Source organism: Oncorhynchus masou, chromosome 24, assembly GCF_036934945.1.
Source record: "Oncorhynchus masou masou isolate Uvic2021 chromosome 24, UVic_Omas_1.1, whole genome shotgun sequence".
Classification (NCBI taxonomy): Eukaryota; Metazoa; Chordata; class Actinopteri; order Salmoniformes; family Salmonidae; genus Oncorhynchus; species Oncorhynchus masou.
Genome location: NC_088235.1, coordinates 114,618,148 through 114,636,344, shown reverse-complemented (window position 1 = coordinate 114,636,344; position 18,197 = coordinate 114,618,148). Strand labels below are relative to the sequence as shown.

General features: G+C 52.7%; 1 protein-coding gene across 1 annotated transcript in view; it reads right to left on the bottom strand.

Moving 5' to 3' along the window:
- The window catches only part of LOC135511527 (lipoma-preferred partner homolog), a 458,670-nt gene that overhangs the window by 378,388 nt on the left and 62,085 nt on the right, over window positions 1-18,197 (bottom strand). The window contains exon 3 of the mRNA XM_064933017.1: window positions 16,588-16,654. The gene's annotated coding sequence lies outside the window, so the exon portion shown is untranslated. The remainder of the gene's footprint in view (window positions 1-16,587; window positions 16,655-18,197) is intronic.

Here is an 18,197-nt window from a genome sequence, read left to right as displayed (position 1 = left end):
GCTTAAGCCCCACCCTATTCAACATATATATAAACTAATTGGCGAGGGAACTAGAACAATCTGCAGCACACTGCCTCATCCTAATAGAATCTGAAGTCAAATATCTACTGTTTGCTGATGATCTGGTGCTTCTGTCACCAACCAAGGAGGGCCTACAGCAGCACCTAGATCTTCTGCACAGATTCTGTCAGACCTGGGCCCTGACAGTAAATCTCAGTAAGACCAAAATAATGGTGTTCCAAAAAAGGTCCAGTTGTCAGGACCACAAATACAAATTCCATCTAGACACCGTTTCCCTAGAGCACACAAACAACTATACCTACCTCGGCCTAAACATCAGCGCCACAGGTAACTTCCACAAAGCTGTGAACAATCTGAGAGACAAGACAAGAAGGGTTTCTATGCCATCAAAAGGAACATAAAAAGCAACAATTAGGATCTTGAATCAGTTATAGAACCAGTTGTCCTTTATGGTTGTGAGGTCTGGGGTCTGCTCACCAACCAAGAATTCACAAAATGGGATTTTGAGACTTCAGAATTCTGCAAAAAATATCCTCAGTGTAAAACATCAAATAAAGTAAGCAATTCCCAAACCTTACATAAAGCCATCACCTACAGAGAGATGAACCTGGAGAAGAGTCCCCTAAGCAAGCTGGTCCTGGGGCTCTGCTCACAAACAGACCCCATAGAGCCCCAGGACAGTAACACAATTAGACCCAACAAAATCATGAGAAAACAAAAAGATAATTACAGAGAGTACACAGCGGCAGAATACCTGACCACTGTGACTGACCCAAACTTAAGGAAAGCTTTGAATATGTACAGACTCAGTGAGCATAGCCTTGCTATTGAGAAAGGCCGCCGTAGGCAGACATGGCTCTCAAGAGAAGACAGGCTATGTGCTCACTGCCCACAAAATGAGGTGGAAACTGAGCTGCACTTCCTAACCTCCTGCCCAATGTATGATCATATTAGAGAGACATATTTCACTCAGATTACACAGATCGACAAAGAATTTGAAAACAAACCCAATTTTGATAAACTCCCATATCTACTGGGTGAAAACCACAGTGTGCCATCACAGCAGCAAAATTTGTCACCTATTGCCACAAGAAAAGGTCAACCAGTGAAGAACAAACACCACTGTAAATACAACCCATATTTATGCTCCCATGAGAGAGAGAGCGCCCGTGAGAGAGAGAGCGCCCGTGAGAGAGAGAGCGAGAGAGAGAGAGCGCCCGCGAGAGAGAGAGCGCCCGCGAGAGAGAGAGCGCCCGCGAGAGAGAGAGCGCCCGCGAGAGAGAGAGCGCCCGCGAGAGAGAGAGCGCCCGCGAGAGAGAGAGAGCGCCCGTGAGAGAGAGCGCCCGTGAGAGAGAGAGCGAGAGAGCGCCAGCGAGAGAGAGAGCGCCCGCGAGAGAGAGAGCGCGAGAGAGAGCGCCCGCGAGAGAGAGAGCGCCCGCGAGAGAGAGAGCGCCCGCGAGAGAGAGCGCCCGCGAGAGAGAGCGCGAGAGAGAGCGCCCGCGAGAGAGAGCCCGCGAGAGAGAGAGCGCGAGAGAGAGCGCCCGCGAGAGAGAGAGCCCGCGAGAGAGAGCGCCCGCGAGAGAGAGAGCGCCAGCGAGAGAGCGCCCGCGAGAGAGAGCGCCCGCGAGAGAGCGCCCGCGAGAGAGAGCGCCCGCGAGAGAGAGAGCGCCCGCGAGAGAGAGAGCGCCCGCGAGAGAGAGAGCGCCCGCGAGAGAGAGAGCGCCCGCGAGAGAGAGCGCCCGCGAGAGAGAGCGCCCGCGAGAGGGAGAGAGCGCCCGCGAGAGAGAGCGAGGGCCCGAGAGCGTGAGGTGAATAGGAAAGAGATATCAGGGACTGACACACTGTACTTATATACCAACACAAGGACAACAGAAGTAAAGACAAACCAAACACAAAAAGAGAGACAGCAGATAAAAGACTAACACATCTCATTGAGGTAACAGGTCATCTGACTGTATCCCATATCTGGCTATGACCCTAGAGCCTCTTGTTGCTGTTTCAGATGAGAGACGGAATGGAGACACAACATAGAGAGAGCAGAAAAAGACTGAGGCCTAAAAAACAAATACATTCAGGCATCCGTCAGAACCACACGCTCCTCCGCTCTGTTTTGGGAGGAAACGTTGAATAATATACAAACATATTACAATCAGACCTCAGTGAGAGGAGAGTAGAAAATGGCACAGTGTGAGTCAGATCTCTCTCTCTCACTCTCTCACTCTCTCACTCTCTCACTCTCTCACTCTCTCACTCTCTCACTCTGTACCTGTTTATCTGTCTCCACACAGAGCAACATACCCTACTGTACTCTGTACCTGTTTATCTGTCTCCACACAGAGCAACATACCCTACTGTACTCTGTACCTGTTTATCTGTCTCCACACAGAGCAACATACCCTACTGTACTCTGTACCTGTTTATCTGTCTCCACACAGAGCAACATACCCTAATGTACTCTGTACCTGTTTATCTGTCTCCACACAGAGCAACATACCCTAATGTACTCTGTACCTGTTTATCTGTCTTCACACAGAGCAACATACCCTACTGTACTCTGTACCTGTTTATCTGTCTCCACACAGAGCAACATACCCTAATGTACTCTGTACCTGTTTATCTGTCTCCACACAGAGCAACATACCCTACTGTACTCTGTACCTGTTTATCCGTCTCCACACAGAGCAACATACCCTAATGTACTCTGTACCTGTTTATCTGTCTCCACACAGAGCAACATACCCTACTGTACTCTGTACCTGTTTATCTGTCTCCACACAGAGCAACATACCCTACTGTACTCTGTACCTGTTTATCTGTCTCCACACAGAGCAACATACCCTACTGTACTCTGTACCTGTTTATCTGTCTCCACACAGAGCAACATACCCTACTGTACTCTGTACCTGTTTATCTGTCTCCACACAGAGCAACATACCCTACTGCACTCTGTACCTGTTTATCTGTCTCCACACAGAGCAACATACCCTAATGTACTCTGTACCTGTTTATCTGTCTCCACACAGAGCAACATACCCTACTGTACTCTGTACCTGTTTATCTGTCTCCACACAGAGCAACATACCCTACTGTACTCTGTACCTGTTTATCTGTCTCCACACAGAGCAACATACCCTAATGTACTCTGTACCTGTTTATCTGTCTCCACACAGAGCAACATACCCTACTGTACTCTGTACCTGTTTATCTGTCTCCACACAGAGCAACATACCCTACTGTACTCTGTACCTGTTTATCTGTCTCCACACAGAGCAACATACCCTACTATACTCTGTACCTGTTTATATGGCCGGATCCCAAAACTTCACCCTATTCCTTTTAAAGTGCACTATAAAAGGAACATGGCACCTGTTTAAAAGAAGTAGTGCACTACTTAGGGAATAGGGTGCAATTGGAGACACATGTTTGGTTACAGGGCCTATCTGTTCCTGCCTGGTAGAGACGGTGTTGCTGCTCCCAAAGCAGCCGTGACTAAAATCACCCCTGAGACTATCTGGGTGATTAATCAATTAGAGGCAGAATCATTTAGTGCCAACAGAACATGTAAACACACTGCTGGGAGACAGGACAGACAGGGGTAACACAGTCTGAGTCAACAGAACATGTAAACACACTGCTGGGAGACAGGACAGACAGGGGTAACACAGTCTGAGTCAACAGAACATGTAAACACACTGCTAGGAGACAGGACAGACAGGGGTAACAGTCTGAGTCAACAGAACATGTAAACACACTGCTGGGAGACAGGACAGACAGGGGTAACACAGTCTGAGTCAACAGAACATGTAAACACACTGCTAGGAGACAGGACAGACAGGGGTAACACAGTCTGAGTCAACAGAACATGTAAACACACTGCTGGGAGACAGGACAGACAGGGGTAACACAGTCTGAGTCAACAGAACATGTAAACACACTGCTAGGAGACAGGACAGACAGGGGTAACACAGTCTGAGTCAACAGAACATGTAAACACACTGCTGGGAGACAGGACAGACAGGGGTAACACAGTCTGAGTCAACAGAACATGTAAACACACTGCTGGGAGACAGGACAGACAGGGGTAACACAGTCTGAGTCAACAGAACATGTAAACACACTGCTGGGAGACAGGACAGACAGGGGTAACACAGTCTGAGTCAACAGAACATGTAAACACACTGCTGGGAGACAGGACAGACAGGGGTAACAGTCTGAGTCAACAGAACATGTAAACACACTGCTAGGAGACAGGACAGACAGGGGTAACAGTCTGAGTCAACAGAACATGTAAACACACTGCTAGGAGACAGGACAGACAGGGGTAACACAGTCTGAGTCAACAGAACATGTAAACACACTGCTAGGAGACAGGACAGACAGGGGTAACACAGTCTGAGTCAACAGAGCATGTAAACACACTGCTGGGAGACAGGACAGACAGGGGTAACACAGTCTGAGTCAACAGAACATGTAAACACACTGCTAGGAGACAGGACAGACAGGGGTAACACAGTCTGAGTCAACAGAACATGTAAACACACTGCTGGGAGACAGGACAGACAGGGGTAACAGTCTGAGTCAACAGAACATGTAAACACACTGCTGGGAGACAGGACAGACAGGGGTAACACAGTCTGAGTCAACAGAACATGTAAACACACTGCTGGGAGACAGGACAGACAGGGGTAACACAGTCTGAGTCAACAGAACATGTAAACACACTGCTGGGAGACAGGACAGACAGGGGTAACACAGTCTGAGTCAACAGAACATGTAAACACACTGCTAGGAGACAGGACAGACAGGGGTAACACAGTCTGAGTCAACAGAACATGTAAACACACTGCTAGGAGACAGGACAGACAGGGGTAACACAGTCTGAGTCAACAGAACATGTAAACACACTGCTAGGAGACAGGACAGACAGGGGTAACACAGTCTGAGTCAACAGAACATGTAAACACACTGCTAGGAGACAGGACAGACAGGGGTAACACAGTCTGAGTCAACAGAACATGTAAACACACTGCTAGGAGACAGGACAGACAGGGGTAACACAGTCTGAGTCAACAGAACATGTAAACACACTGCTAGGAGACAGGACAGACAGGGGTAACACAGTCTGAGTCAACAGAACATGTAAACACACTGCTGGGAGACAGGACAGACAGGGGTAACACAGTCTGAGTCAACAGAACATGTAAACACACTGCTAGGAGACAGGACAGACAGGGGTAACACAGTCTGAGTCAACAGAACATGTAAACACACTGCTGGGAGACAGGACAGACAGGGGTAACACAGTCTGAGTCAACAGAACATGTAAACACACTGCTAGGAGACAGGACAGACAGGGGAAACACAGTCTGAGTCAACAGAACATGTAAACACACTGCTGGGAGACAGGACAGACAGGGGTAACACAGTCTGAGTCAACAGAACATGTAAACACACTGCTGGGAGACAGGACAGACAGGGGTAACACAGTCTGAGTCAACAGAACATGTAAACACACTGCTGGGAGACAGGACAGACAGGGGTAACACAGTCTGAGTCAACAGAACATGTAAACACACTGCTAGGAGACAGGACAGACAGGGGTAACAGTCTGAGTCAACAGAACATGTAAACACACTGCTAGGAGACAGGACAGACAGGGGTAACAGTCTGAGTCAACAGAACATGTAAACACACTGCTAGGAGACAGGACAGACAGGGGTAACACAGTCTGAGTCAACAGAACATGTAAACACACTGCTGGGAGACAGGACAGACAGGGGTAACACAGTCTGAGTCAACAGAACATGTAAACACACTGCTAGGAGACAGGACAGACAGGGGTAACACAGTCTGAGTCAACAGAACATGTAAACACACTGCTGGGAGACAGGACAGACAGGGGAAACACAGTCTGAGCCAACAGAACATGTAAACACACTGCTAGGAGACAGGACAGACAGGGGTAACACAGTCTGAGTCAACAGAACATGTAAACACACTGCTAGGAGACAGGACAGACAGGGGAAACACAGTCTGTGTCAACAGAACATGTAAACACACTGCTGGGAGACAGGACAGACAGGGGTAACAGTCTGAGTCAACAGAACATGTAAACACACTGCTGGGAGACAGGACAGACAGGGGTAACACAGTCTGAGTCAACAGAACATGTAAACACACTGCTAGGAGACAGGACAGACAGGGGTAACACAGTCTGAGTCAACAGAACATGTAAACACACTGCTAGGAGACAGGACAGACAGGGGTAACACAGTCTGTGTCAACAGAACATGTAAACACACTGCTGGGAGACAGGACAGACAGGGGAAACACAGTCTGAGTCAACAGAACATGTAAACACACTGCTAGGAGACAGGACAGACAGGGGTAACACAGTCTGAGTCAACAGAACATGTAAACACACTGCTGGGAGACAGGACAGACAGGGGTAACAGTCTGAGTCAACAGAACATGTAAACACACTGCTGGGAGACAGGACAGACAGGGGAAACACAGTCTGAGTCAACAGAACATGTAAACACACTGCTGGGAGACAGGACAGACAGGGGTAACACAGTCTGAGTCAACAGAACATGTAAACACACTGCTGGGAGACAGGAGACACCCCACACTGTCACTCTTTCATCTCTAATATGTTAAACGCAGGTCTATTTACACACGTCAGTCCCAAATGGCACCACGTTCCCTACTTAGTGCACTACTTTACACCAGGGCCCAATAGGGGACTACTTTAGACCAGGGCCCAATAGGGGACTACTTTACACCAGGGCCCAATAGGGGACTACTTTAGACCAGGGCCCAAATAGGGGACTACTTTAGACCAGGGCCCAATAGGGGACGAATTTAGCACAGTGACTCTGACAGGGGTAGCACAGTGACTCTGACAGGGGTAACACCGTGACTCTGACAGGACAGACAGGGGTAACACATTGACTCTGACAGGGGTAACACAGTGACTCTGACAGGGGTAACACAGTGACTCTGACAGGGGTAACACAGTGACTCTGACAGGGGTAACACAGTGACTCTGACAGGGGTAACACAGTGACTCTGACAGGGGTAACACAGTGACTCTGACAGGGGTAACACAGTGACAGACAGGGGTAACACAGTGACAGACAGGGGTAACACAGTGACTCTGACAGGGGTAACACAGTGACTCTGACAGGGGTAACACAGTGACTCAGACAGGGGTAACACAGTGACTCTGACAGGGGTAACACAGTGACTCTGACAGGGGTAACACAGTGACTCTGACAGGGGTAACACCGTGACTCTGACAGGACAGACAGGGGTAACACAGTGACTCTGACAGGGGTAACACAGTGACTCTGACAGGGGTAACACAGTGACTCTGACAGGGGTAACACAGTGACTCTGACAGGGGTAACACAGTGACTCTGACAGGGGTAACACAGTGACTCTGACAGGGGTAACACAGTGACTCTGACAGGGGTAACACAGTGACTCTGACAGGGGTAACACAGTGACTCTGACAGGGGTAACACAGTGACTCTGACAGGGGTAACACAGTGACTCTGACAGGGGTAACACAGTGACTCTGACAGGGGTAACACAGTGACTCTGACAGGGGTAACACAGTGACTCTGACAGGGGTAACACAGTGACTCTGACAGGGGTAACACAGTGACTCTGACAGGGGTAACACCGTGACTCTGACAGGGGTAACACAGTGACTCTGACAGGGGTAACACAGTGACTGACAGGGGTAACACAGTGACTCTGACAGGGGTAACACAGTGACTCTGACAGGGGTAACACAGTGACTGACAGGGGTAACACAGTGACTCAGACAGGGGTAACACAGTGACTCTGACAGGGGTAACACAGTGACTCTGACAGGGGTAACACAGTGACTGACAGGGGTAACACAGTGACTCTGACAGGGGTAACACAGTGACTCTGACAGGGGTAACACAGTGACTGACAGGGGTAACACAGTGACTCAGACAGGGGTAACACAGTGACTCTGACAGGGGTAACACAGTGACTCTGACAGGGGTAACACAGTGACTCTGACAGGGGTAACACAGTGACTCTGACAGGGGTAACACAGTGACTCTGACAGGGGTAACACCGTGACTCTGACAGGACAGACAGGGGTAACAAAGTGACTCTGACAGGGGTAACACCGTGACTCTGACAGGGGTAACACCGTGACTCTGACAGGACAGACAGGGGTAACACAGTCACTCTGACAGGGGTAGCACAGTGACTCTGAAAGGGGTAACACCGTGACTCTGACAGGACAGACAGGGGTAACACAGTGACTCTGACAGGGGTAACAAAGTGACTCTGACAGGGGTAACACCGTGACTCTGACAGGACAGACAGGGGTAACACAGTGACTCTGACAGGGGTAACACCGTGACTCTGACAGGACAGACAGGGGTAACACAGTGACTCTGACAGGGGTAACACAGTGACTCTGACAGGGGTAACACCGTGACTCTGACAGGACAGACAGGGGTAACACAGTGACTCTGACAGGGGTAACACAGTGACTCTGACAGGGGTAACACCGTGACTCAGACAGGACAGACAGGGGTAACACAGTGACTCTGACAGGGGTAACACAGTGACTCTGACAGGGGTAACAAAGTGACTCTGACAGGGGTAACACAGTGACTCTGACAGGGGTAACACCGTGACTCTGACAGGACAGACAGGGGTAACACAGTGACTCTGACAGGGGTAGCACAGTGACTCTGAAAGGGGTAACACCGTGACTCTGACAGGACAGACAGGGGTAACACAGTGACTCTGACAGGGGTAACAAAGTGACTCTGACAGGGGTAACACCGTGACTCTGACAGGACAGACAGGGGTAACACAGTGACTCTGACAGGGGTAACACCGTGACTCTGACAGGACAGACAGGGGTAACACAGTGACTCTGACAGGGGTAACACAGTGACTCTGACAGGGGTAACACAGTGACTCTGACAGGGGTAACACCGTGACTCTGACAGGACAGACAGGGGTAACACAGTGACTCTGACAGGGGTAACACAGTGACTCTGACAGGGGTAACACCGTGACTCAGACAGGACAGACAGGGGTAACACAGTGACTCTGACAGGGGTAACACAGTGACTCTGACAGGGGTAACACAGTGACTCTGACAGGGGTAACACAGTGACTCTGACAGGGGTAACACAGTGACTCTGACAGGGGTAACACAGTGACTCTGACAGGGGTAACACCGTGACTCTGACAGGGGTAACACCGTGACTCTGACAGGGGTAACACAGTGACTCTGACAGGGGTAACACAGTGACTGACAGGGGTAACACAGTGACTCTGACAGGGGTAACACAGTGACTCTGACAGGGGTAACACAGTGACTCTGACAGGGGTAACACAGTGACTGACAGGGGTAACACAGTGACTCTGACAGGGGTAACACAGTGACTCTGACAGGGGTAACACAGTGACTCTGACAGGGGTAACACAGTGACTCAGACAGGGGTAACACAGTGACTCAGACAGGGGTAACACAGTGACTCTGACAGGGGTAACACAGTGACTCTGACAGGGGTAACACAGTGACTGACAGGGGTAACACAGTGACTCTGACAGGGGTAACACAGTGACTCAGACAGACAGGACAGACAGGGGTAACACAGTGACTGACAGGGGTAACACAGTGACTCTGACAGGGGTAACACAGTGACTCTGACAGGGGTAACACAGTGACTCTGACAGGGGTAACACAGTGACTCAGACAGACAGGACAGACAGGGGTAACACAGTGACTGACAGGGGTAACACAGTGACTCTGACAGGGATAACACAGTGACTCTGACAGGGGTAACACAGTGACTGACAGGGGTAACACAGTGACTCAGACAGGGGTAACACAGTGACTCAGACAGGGGTAACACAGTGACTCAGACAGACAGGACAGACAGGGGTAACACAGTGACTGACAGGGGTAACACAGTGACTCTGACAGGGGTAACACAGTGACTGACAGGGGTAACACAGTGACTGACAGGGGTAACACAGTGACTCTGACAGGGGTAACACAGTGACTCTGACAGGGGTAACACAGTGACTCTGACAGGGGTAACACAGTGACTCTGACAGGACAGACAGGGGTAACACAGTGACTCAGATAGACAGGACAGACAGGGGTAACACAGTGACTCTGACAGGGGTAACACCGTGACTCTGACAGGACAGACAGGGGTAACACAGTGACTCTGACAGGGGTAACACAGTGACTCTGACAGGGGTAACACCGTGACTCAGACAGGACAGACAGGGGTAACACAGTGACTCTGACAGGGGTAACACAGTGACTCTGACAGGGGTAACAAAGTGACTCTGACAGGGGTAACACAGTGACTCTGACAGGGGTAACACCGTGACTCTGACAGGACAGACAGTGGTAACACAGTGACTCTGACAGGGGTAGCACAGTGACTCTGAAAGGGGTAACACCGTGACTCTGACAGGACAGACAGGGGTAACACAGTGACTCTGACAGGGGTAACACCGTGACTCTGACAGGACAGACAGGGGTAACAAAGTGACTCTGACAGGGGTAACACCGTGACTCTGACAGGACAGACAGGGGTAACACAGTGACTCTGACAGGGGTAACACCGTGACTCTGACAGGACAGACAGGGGTAACACAGTGACTCTGACAGGGGTAACACAGTGACTCTGACAGGGGTAACACAGTGACTCTGACAGGGGTAACACCGTGACTCTGACAGGACAGACAGGGGTAACACAGTGACTCTGACAGGGGTAACACAGTGACTCTGACAGGGGTAACACCGTGACTCAGACAGGACAGACAGGGGTAACACAGTGACTCTGACAGGGGTAACACAGTGACTCTGACAGGGGTAACACAGTGACTCTGACAGGGGTAACACAGTGACTGACAGGGGTAACACAGTGACTCTGACAGGGGTAACACAGTGACTCTGACAGGGGTAACACAGTGACTCTGACAGGGGTAACACCGTGACTCTGACAGGACAGACAGGGGTAACACAGTGACTCTGACAGGGGTAACACCGTGACTCTGACAGGACAGACAGGGGTAACAAAGTGACTCTGACAGGGGTAACACCGTGACTCTGACAGGACAGACAGGGGTAACACAGTGACTCTGACAGGGGTAACACCGTGACTCTGACAGGACAGACAGGGGTAACACAGTGACTCTGACAGGGGTAACACAGTGACTCTGACAGGGGTAACACAGTGACTCTGACAGGGGTAACACCGTGACTCTGACAGGACAGACAGGGGTAACACAGTGACTCTGACAGGGGTAACACAGTGACTCTGACAGGGGTAACACCGTGACTCAGACAGGACAGACAGGGGTAACACAGTGACTCTGACAGGGGTAACACAGTGACTCTGACAGGGGTAACACAGTGACTCTGACAGGGGTAACACAGTGACTGACAGGGGTAACACAGTGACTCTGACAGGGGTAACACAGTGACTCTGACAGGGGTAACACAGTGACTCAGACAGGGGTAACACAGTGACTCAGACAGGGGTAACACAGTGACTCAGACAGGGGTAACACAGTGACTCTGACAGGGGTAACACAGTGACTCTGACAGGGGTAACACAGTGACTCTGACAGGGGTAACACAGTGACTCTGACAGGGGTAACACAGTGACTCTGACAGGGGTAACACAGTGACTCTGACAGGGGTAACACAGTGACTCTGACAGGGGTAACACAGTGACTCAGACAGACAGGACAGACAGGGGTAACACAGTGACTGACAGGGGTAACACAGTGACTCTGACAGGGATAACACAGTGACTCTGACAGGGGTAACACAGTGACTGACAGGGGTAACACAGTGACTCAGACAGGGGTAACACAGTGACTCAGACAGGGGTAACACAGTGACTCAGACAGACAGGACAGACAGGGGTAACACAGTGACTGACAGGGGTAACACAGTGACTCTGACAGGGGTAACACAGTGACTGACAGGGGTAACACAGTGACTGACAGGGGTAACACAGTGACTCTGACAGGGGTAACACAGTGACTCTGACAGGGGTAACACAGTGACTCTGACAGGGGTAACACAGTGACTCTGACAGGACAGACAGGGGTAACACAGTGACTCAGATAGACAGGACAGACAGGGGTAACACAGTGACTCTGACAGGGGTAACACAGTGACTGACAGGGGTAACACAGTGACTCTGACAGGGGTAACACAGTGACTCTGACAGGGGTAACACAGTGACTCTGACAGGGGTAACACAGTGACTCTGACAGGGGTAACACAGTGACTCTGACAGGGGTAACACAGTGACTCTGACAGGGGTAACACAGTGACTCTGACAGGGGTAACACAGTGACTCTGACAGGGGTAACACAGTGACTCTGACAGGGGTAACACAGTGACTCTGACAGGGGTAACACAGTGACTCTGACAGGGGTAACACAGTGACTCTGACAGGGGTAACACAGTGACTGACAGGGGTAACACAGTGACTCTGACAGGGGTAACACAGTGACTCTGACAGCGGTAACACAGTGACTCTGACAGGGGTAACACAGTGACTCTGACAGGGGTAACACAGTGACTGACAGGGGTAACACAGTGACTCTGACAGGGGTAACACAGTGACTCTGACAGGACAGAGGGGTAACACAGTGACTCTGACAGGACAGAGGGGTAACACAGTGACTCTGACAGGATAGTCTCTCCCTCTCCCCCAGCCTCTCCCCCAGCCTCTCTCCCAGCCTCTCCCCCAGTCTCTTCCTCAGTCGCTCTCCCTCTCCCCCAGTCGCTCTCCCTCTCCCCCAGTCGCTCTCCCTCTCACCCAGTCGCTCTCTCCCAGCCTCTCTCCCAGCCTCTCCCCCAGCCTCTCCCCCAGCCTCTCTCTCAGCCTCTCTCCCAGCCTCTCCCCCAGCCTCTCTCCCAGCCTCTCCCCAGCCTCTCTCCCAGCCTCTCTCCCAGCCTCTCCCCCAGCCTCTCTCCCAGCCTCTCTCCCAGCCTCTCCCCCAGCCTCTCCCCCAGCCTCTCTCCCAGCCTTTCCCCCAGCCTCTCTCCCAGCCTCTCCCCCAGCCTCTCCTTCAGCCTCTCTCCCAGCCTCTCCCCCAGCCTCTTCCTCAGTCGCTCTCCCAGCCTCTCTCCCCCAGTCGCTCTCCCTCTCACCCAGTCGCTCTCCCTCTCTCCCAGCCTCTCTCCCAGCCTCTCTCCCAGCCTCTCTCCCAGCCTCTCTCCCAGCCTCTCTCCCAGCCTCTCCCCCAGTCGCGCTCCCTCTCACCCAGCCGCTCTCCCAGCCTCTCTCCCAGCCTCTCTCCCAGCCTCTCTCCCAGCCTCTCCCCCAGCCTCTCTCCCAGCCTCTCCCCCAGCCTCTCTCCCAGCCTCTCCCCCAGCCTCTCTCCCAGTCCCTCCCCCAGTCCCCGTTCCAGTTGAGGTCATATACTTTGGGATTAAGTCAGTCTGAGAAGCCTCTTTGTGCTGGCCAATTAAGCGAAGCCTCATTTGATTAAAGGGAGTTGGAAGATTTTAAAATGTTACGCAACAGGAACGCATCATGTCCTGTTCTCTTGATATGCAGGCCTAATTGAGCGAATTGAGGATGCATCGTCCAAGAGGAAGGGAGAGAGAGAGGTCAACTCTGGAGTCCCTTATGTCATAAAGGGAACCTTCTGCCCTGCCAGTCAACCTGCCTCTGTGACCCGAACTCTCTGACACAGGTCAGTTTATATAATCCTCTCTTCTCTTCTCCTCTCCTCCCCCACCTCCCCTCCTCTTCCTCTCCTCCTCTCCTCTCCTCCCCTCCTCTCCTCCCCCACCTCCCCTCCTCTTCCTCTCCTCCTCCCCTCCCCTCCTTTCTTCTCCTCCCCTCCTCTCTTCTCCTCCCCTCCTCCCCTCCCCTCCCCTCCTCCCTCCTCCCCCTCTCCCTCCTCCCCCACCGCCCCTCCTCTTCCTCTCCTCCTCCCCTCCCCTCCTTTCTTCTCCTCCCCTCCTCTCTTCTCCTCCTCCCCTCCCCTCCTTTCTTCTCCTCCCCTCCTCTCTTCTCCTCCCCTCCTCCCCCTCCTCCCCTCCCCCTACCCTCCTCTCCTCCCCCACCTCCTCTCCTACCCTCCTCTCCTCCTCCCCTCCTCTCTTCTCCTCCTCCTCCTCCCCCACCTCCCCTCCTCTCTTCTCCTCCCCTCCTCCTCCCCTCCTCTCCTCCCCCTCTCCTCCCCCACCTCCTCTCCTCTCCTACCCTCCTCTCCTCCTCCCCTCCTCTCCTCCCCCACCTCCTCTCCTACCCCTCCTCTCCTCCCCCACCTCCTCTCCTACCCTCCTCCTCCTCTCCTCTCTTCTCCTCCCCCTCCTCCTCTCCTCCCCCACCTCCTCTCCTCTCCCTCCCCCACCTCCTCTCCTCTCCTCCCCCACCTCCTCTCCTCCCCCCTCTCCTCCCCCTCCCCCAACTCCTCTCCTCTCCTCTCCCCTCTCTTCCCCTCTCCTCCCCCTCTCTCTTCCCCCACCTCCTCTCCTCCCCTCCCATCCTCTCCTCTCCCTCCCCCACCTCCTCTCCCTCCCCCACCTCCTCTACCCTCCCCTCTCCCTCCTCTCCTCTCTCCTCCCCTACCCTCCTCTCCTCTCCTATCCTACCCTCCTCTCCTCCTCCTCTCCTCTCCTCCCCTCCTCTCTTCCCCCTCTTCTCTCCTCCCCTCCTCTCCCCCACTCCTGCCCTCCTCTCTTCCCCCTCCTCTCCCCTCCTCTCCTCCCCCTCCCCTCCCTCTCCTCCCCTCTTCTCTCTTCCCCTCCCTCTCCCCCCACTCCCCCCTCCTCTCCTCTCCTGTCCTCCCTCCCCCCTCCTCCTCTCCTCTCCTCCCCTCCTCTTCCCCCTCTTCTCTCCTCCCCTCCTCTCCCCCACTCCTGCCCTCCTCTCTTCCCCCTCCTCTCCCCTCCTCTCCTCCCCCCCCTCCCCCTCCTCCTCTCCTCCCCCTCTTCTCTCTCTTCCCCTCCTCTCCCCCCACTCCCCCTCCTCTCCTCTCCTGTCCTCCCTCCCCCCTCCTCCCCTCCTCTCCTCTCCTCTCCTCTCCTCCCTCCCTCCCTCTTCTCCTTCCGCACTAGTAATCCACTGCTGCAGCTCTTTAAGCGTATTGAATGTGAGGCAGTTGCATAAAATAATCAAACTGGGAAATTCTTGTTTCTCTCCCCCAAACAAATTCAAAAAGAGGAGGAGAAAGAGACAACAAAACAACATCACTAACGTGGCAAACACCTCAATCTTCAAACTGCAACAGACAGACAGGAAGGCAGGGTAACAGGCAGGGTAACAGGCAGGAAGGCAGGGTAACAGGCAAACACCTCAATCTTCAAACTGCAACAGACAGACAGGAAGGCAGGGTAACAGGCAGGGTAACAGGCAGGGTAACAGGCAGGGTAACAGGCAGGGTAACAGGCAGGAAGGCAGGGTAACAGGCAGGGTAACAGACAGGGTAACAGGCAGGGTAACAGGCAAACACCTCAATCTTCAAACTGCAACAGACAGACAGGAAGGCAGGGTAACAGGCAGGGTAACAGGCAGGGTAACAGGCAGGAAGGCAGGGTAACAGGCAAACACCTCAATCTTCAAACTGCAACAGACAGACAGGAAGGCAGGGTAACAGGCAGGGTAACAGGCAGGGTAACAGGCAGGAAGGCAGGGTAACAGGCAGGGTAACAGGCAGGAAGGCAGGGTAACAGGCAGGGTAACAGGCAGGGTAACAGGCAGGGTAACAGGCAGGGTAACAGGCAGGAAGGCAGGGTAACAGACAGGGTAACAGGCAGGGTAACAGACAGGGTAACAGACAGGGTAACAGGCAGGAAGGCAGGGTAACAGACAGGGTAACAGGCAGGAAGGCAGGGTAACAGGCAGGAAGGCAGGGTAACAGGCAGGGTAACAGGCAGGAAGGCAGGGTAACAGGCAGGGTAACAGGCAGGGTAACAGGCAGGAAGGCAGGGTAACAGGCAGGGTAACAGACAGGGTAACAGGCAGGGTAACAGGCAAACACCTCAATCTTCAAACTGCAACAGACAGACAGGAAGGCAGGGTAACAGGCAGGGTAACAGGCAGGGTAACAGGCAGGGTAACAGGCAAACACCTCAATCTTCAAACTGCAACAGACAGACAGGAAGGCAGGGTAACAGGCAGGAAGGCAGGGTAACAGGCAGGGTAACAGGCAGGGTAACAGGCAGGAAGGCAGGGTAACAGGCAGGGTAACAGGCAGGGTAACAGGCAGGAAGGCAGGGTAACAGGCAGGAAGGCAGGGTAACAGGCAGGGTAACAGGCAGGGTAACAGACAGGGTAACAGGCAGGGTAACAGGCAGGGTAACAGGCAGGAAGGCAGGGTAACAGACAGGGTAACAGACAGGGTAACAGGCAGGAAGGCAGGGTAACAGACAGGGTAACAGGCAGGAAGGCAGGGTAACAGGCAGGGTAACAGGCAGGGTAACAGGCGGATGGCTGGGGGTGCTTAATGAACACACCAGGAGAGGAGACGGGGAAAGAGAGGAATTTGACTTACCAGATTTTTCAACACGCAGAGAGAGTCCCTTCAGGATCACAGAGAGACCAATCACAGAGTCAGAAACCTGGGGAACACAGAGAGAGTCCCTTCAGGATCACAGAGAGACCAATCACAGAGTCAGAAACCTGGGGAACACAGAGAGAGTCCCTTCAGGATCACAGAGAGACCAATCACAGGGTCAGAAACCTGGGGAACACAGAGAGAGTCCCTTCAGGATCACAGAGAGACCAATCACAGGGTCAGAAACCTGGGGAACACAGAGAGAGTCCCTTCAGGATCACAGAGAGACCAATCACAGAGTCAGAAACCTGGGGAACACAGAGACACACGAGTCAGTAAGACATACAGGGACGGATACAGAACCATTTTGAAAGCCTATACACCTGTTATTAAAATTAAATTAAATATATATTCTCTTCGGTTCTTTCTTGAAATGTTCACAAAAGACTGCGTTACATTTGACTACAGAACCTACAGTACAATTTCCTAATAACAATTGTATATATTTTCGGATATTGATAAATATGTTAATGGTGTTTTCATCTATTTCTGGGGCAGTGTCTATGTTAATTATAAATAACAATATAATCCACATACAGTGGGGAAGTATGGGGAAGACTAGCTAAGTGTCTCCAGGGCCCTGGGATGTTCTCTCTCTGTCCAGGGCCCTGGGATGTTCTCTCTCTGTTCAGGGCCCGGGGATGTTCTCTCTCTGTCCAGGGCCCTGGGATGTTCTCTCTCTGTCCAGGGCCCTGGGATGTTTCTCTCTCTGTCCAGGGCCCTGGGATGTTCTCTCTCTGTCCAGGGCCCTGGGATGTTCTCTCTCTGTTCAGGGCCCTGGGATGTTCTCTCTCTGTTCAGGGCCCTGGGATGTTCTCTCTCTGTTCAGGGCCCTGGGATGTTCTCTCTGTTCAGGGCCCGGGATGTTCTCTCTCTGTCCAGGGCCCTGGGATGTTCTCTCTCTGTCCAGGGCCCTGGGATGTTCTCTCTCTGTCCAGGGCCCTGGGATGTTCTCTCTCTGTCCAGGGCCCTGGGATGTTCTCTCTCTGTCCAGGGCCCTGGGATGTTCTCTCTCTGTTCAGGGCCCTGGGATGTTCTCTCTCTGTTCAGGGCCCTGGGATGTTCTCTCTCTGTCCAGGGCCCTGGGATGTTCTCTCTCTGTCCAGGGCCCTGGGATGTTCTCTCTCTGTTCAGGGCCCTGGGATGTTCTCTCTCTGTCCAGGGCCCTGGGATGTTCTCTCTCTGTCCAGGGCCCTGGGATGTTCTCTCTCTGTCCAGGGCCCTGGGATGTTCTCTCTCTGTCCAGGGCCCTGGGATGTTCTCTCTCTGTCCAGGGCCCTGGGATGTTCTCTCTCTGTCCAGGGCCCTGGATGTTCTCTCTCTGTTCAGGGCTCTGGGATGTTCTCTCTCTGTTCAGGGCCCTGGGATGTTCTCTCATCTGAGCCTCATGGGGTACACTACAGGGAGCATTGTGGGGTACAGGGAGCATTGTGGGGTACACTACAGGGAGCATTGTGGGGTACACTACAGGGAGCATTGTGGGGTACACTACAGGGAGCATTGTGGGGTCCAGTGAGCATTGTGGGGTACAGGGAGCATTGTGGGGT